The 4,259-nt window shown below is 36.5% G+C and overlaps 1 protein-coding gene across 12 annotated transcripts in view; it reads left to right on the plus strand.

The window, feature by feature from the left end:
• The window catches only part of WNK1 (WNK lysine deficient protein kinase 1), a 182,481-nt gene that overhangs the window by 19,450 nt on the left and 158,772 nt on the right, over positions 1-4,259 (plus strand). The window lies entirely within an intron of this gene.

The raw sequence follows: 4,259 nt of genomic DNA on the forward strand, positions 1-4,259 counted from the left end.
AAAAGAAATAAAAAACCACCTGCAGTCAGTACCTTTATCCGGAGATAAGCATTGTTACTATGTATGACATACTGGTTTCTGTGTGTTTGAACTCTGTTTTTATAGTTATCATTATATTGTATGGTTGTACAGTTTGCCTGTTTTACCACATAGCAAAAGCATTTTCCCATTTAAGAGTTTGAGGTTTTTAGATTAAAAAACAGCAAAATATTTGTACACAGTTATCATAATGGGGGTGTGTGTGTATGTATGTGTGTATGTGTGTGTGTATGTATGTATAGGAGTGTGTGTATGTGTGTGTATATATGTATGCCACCACACGGCAACGTAATTATGAGTATACATACGTAAGCACACACATAGTTATGTTGCTGTGTGGTGGCATAATTTGCCAGATTTGTCATAGAGGAAAACCATTTCCCACATTAAAATTTTGAAGTTATGTATAAAAAACACTTGAATTATTGAGTATATATTATTTTTTAAATTCTCAGTAAAATTAGAATGTTTGTCCCACAGATGCAAACATTTAGTTAGAAATAAATCTAGTAAATTGATTATTAATACATTTGATCACTGTGAACAGAAGTTTAGAAGTCATGGTTGATATATTACAAAGCTAAATTAGTCTTCTCACTTCCAGCCCTTGTTCAGAGATTTGCAAGAAAGTGCATTTACTGCTTCGCATATAATTTGGGGTATTATCAGAACATTATAATTCAGTAGTTTGTTTTTAGAACAGTGGTACTGTGTGGTTCAGAAATTTGTAAAAGCCAAGTGTTAGGGGCTTGAATAACATTACATTGAACGCTCTTTGAGGAGCCTGGTGCGGTGGCTCACACCTGTAATCCAGCACTTTGGGAGGCCAAGGCGGGCGGATCACCTGAGGTCAGGAGTTCAAGACCAGCCTGACCAACATGGAGAAACCCCGTCTCTGCTAAAAATACAAAATTAGCTGGGCATGGTGGCACATGCCTGTAATCCCAGCTACTCAGGAGGCTGAGGCAGGAGAATTGCTTGAACCCAGGAGGCGGAGGTTGTGGCGAGCCGAGATCGCGCCATTACATATTCCAGCCTGGGCAACAAGAGCAAAACTCTCAAAAAAAAAAAAAAAAGAGTTCTTTGAGGAAGTTTAGTTTCGTATATTGACTAAGCTATAGGGGGAAAACCTTAGTGTGCCTTTTCCACTTCCTACCCTCTCAAGATATCTTAAGTCGGCTTCCTTTATTTAAACTGTTAAATCTACTCTAGAGCATACCAAAGATATTTTGAAAATATAGGAAATTCTTAATGCATTTAAAAGGAACTACTTCCCAGTCAGTTTTTTCCCATCATAGAAGTAATGTATACTCAGAGATATCTTAGGAAACAAGGAAAAATAAAAACCAAAATAACCCCACTGAAGTTTCATCAGAAAAGACAATGTCGATATATGATTTAGAATGTTTACCTGTTCCCTTTCATGATGGATTTTAATATTTATTCACCAAATGTTTATTGTACTCCTATGTGCTTGAGGCTGTCTTAGGTAGCAAATAGAGAAAAAATTCTGCCTTTGTAAAACTTATGTTTTAGTGGGATCATAGATGTATGTTTGCAATTTTATATCCTGAAAATTTTATAATTCAGTGTAACATAAGAATTAGTATAAATATTTTTAATAGCTGCTTGACAGTTCCTTATGTGCATATACCATAATTTCCTTCGTTTCCCTGCAGTGTTAGGTCTTGTTATTTTTTCTATTGTAAATATAGTGGGCGAGGGTCTTACTCCACAGGGTTGTAACCATGAAATAATATTTTGTGAAAACCAAATTTAATCTGTGTTGTATCCTTACCTAATTGAATTGGCCATTATTTCCCTGTACAAATCTTCCTCCCCCATATCCTTGGTGAGCTTCATACATTCTATCAGGAAAGGGCTTTCCTCCAGTCTTTCACCTACACCGCTTGTCATTGACGTGCCCGTTTGTGTAAGTCTGGAAGGTTTCTTTAAGGCCTTGTTACAGAGAATATTGGGTAATAGGATCTTTGCATAATGTTCCAAAGGAAAGTTTTTACCATTATTGTCTCTCCATTGTCCTCCCTTCTCCCTGCAGCTCACAAGGAGGATGAGTGTATTGATCTTGTCTGGATGAATCCTCTAATCCTTTCCTTTCCTCCAGCATCTACCTCTCAAACTCTATTCTCAGCCCCTCCCTCTTGAATATAATCCAGCCAGACTCCTTTGTTTGGGCCTGGGCTGTCTCAGACAGAAGCCAGCTGAGGAGACTGTCTTCTAATTGCTGGTTCTAAAACAACAGTCTTGAGGCTAGAGGCCCCACAAGGGCTTGGAATAGGAGAAGGGAATTTACTTACTTAGCCTTGTGAACAAAACACTTATTAATACCTCAGATTTCACTGTTTAGAACTATTTTCTTAGGATTGAATTTCAGAAATGGAATTACTGGTTCTAAGGGCATGAACATTTAAATACTTTCTATTCATTGTAAGATTGTTTTCCAAAAGAGTTATATAGATTTTCAGTGACCCAAGTGAGAGTTCTTATTTTACTGACCCTATTTATCAATACTATTAAATATTTCATAAACTATAGTTTATGTCTGCAGAACTTTCCCCCATATGCTTTGATAATAATAACTAATTGTATTTCCTCTGTTGTCTTTTGGTATATTTTTGCCTTCAGGTGCTTTTCTCCCCTAACCAGTTTTTGTAAGTTCCTTATATCAGAATAAATCATTTTATATTTTCTGCAAATATTTTTCAGTGGCGAGAATTTAATGTCAATAGTATAGCACTGTTTATACCATCAAATTGGTTAATCATCTTAATTCTGTTTTTCTTTTTTTCATTGAAGTATAGTGAATCTTATCTCTGAACTTGATAGGTGAATTTCTTATGTTTTATCTTCTTGTTATTGGTATTTAAAATTGATTTATCTTCATGGATATTTTTATGTTATAGTATTAAAATCTAAAATTGAACTTAATATACAAAAAATAGATTTTTAAAATGTTTATGCTAGCTTCTTACCAATGTTTAAAATTTTACTTTTGCAGTTACAGTAATGGTTATTCCCTTATTTCTGTATTTACTAGTAGAGAGTAAATGAAGACATTACTGAATACGATAAGATAAATGGCACATCAAGTAATTTTCTTGTAACGCAAATGAGTTCTTAGATCAGTTGTCTTTAAATTTGTCTTGTTATGGCAAGTTGTGTTTTCAATGGCAACTTTTTTTAGGGCCTAATGTAAAGTTTGATCAAAAGTTTGGTGTGTAATCCCAGCACTTTGGGAGTCCAAGGCCAGAGGATCACTTGAGACCGAGAATTTGAGACCAGCCTGTGCAACATAGCAAGACCTCATCTCTGCAAAAAAATTAACATATTAGCTGAGTGAGGTGGTACGTGCCTGGAGTCCTAGCTATAGTTCAAGGCTGCAGTGAGCTATGGTCGTGCCACTGTACTCTAGCCTGGGCAATAGGGCAACACGTTGTCTCAAAAAAAAAAAAAAGTTTGAACGGTGTATGTTTTGAAGGATTTTTGTTCTCAAAATGGTGAGAAAAGGGTGGCGATTTGATAATATTTATGAAGCACTGTGTTTTATATATATTCTCATATATTCTTGTGTCACTTGAATAAGGTATTAGTCCCATTTTACAGGGTGAAGAGACTGAAATGAAATAATTTGCCAAACTTATATTCAACAAACATAGAAGTGGGAGTGGAGCCTAGATCATTCTTATTTGTTGGTTTGTTTTTCATTTTTGTTTTAAAAGCTGAGCGTGCTTCTCTTCAAACGTCATAATTACCTTGTAGTGCACATTAAAACTAATAGATCAGGTTGTCTGTGACCCCAAAGACAATAAAGACAGGATCTCATTCTGTGGCCCAGACTGGAGTTGAGTGGCAGGATCATGGCTTACTGCAGCTTTGAACTCCTGGGCTCAAGCAGTCCTTCCCCTTTAGCCTCCCAAGTAGCTGGGACTACAGGCGTGTACCACCATGCCTGGCTAATTTTTCCAATTTTTTGTAGAGATGGGGTCAAGCTGTTTTGCCCAGGCTGGTCTCGAACTCTTGGCCACAAGTGATCCTTTGCCTCAGCCTCCCAAAGTGCTGGGATTATAGGTGTGAGACACTGTGGCCCTTTTCAGTTTTTAAGCTTCTGTTTGTTGTTACATTTTAAAAATGTGAAGTTAAAGTCAGATCTCAGTGTGTGTGTGTGTGTGTGTGTGTGTGTGTGTGTGTGTGTGTGTGTG

This window comes from Piliocolobus tephrosceles, chromosome 10 (assembly GCF_002776525.5).
Source record: "Piliocolobus tephrosceles isolate RC106 chromosome 10, ASM277652v3, whole genome shotgun sequence".
NCBI lineage: Eukaryota > Metazoa > Chordata > Mammalia > Primates > Cercopithecidae > Piliocolobus > Piliocolobus tephrosceles.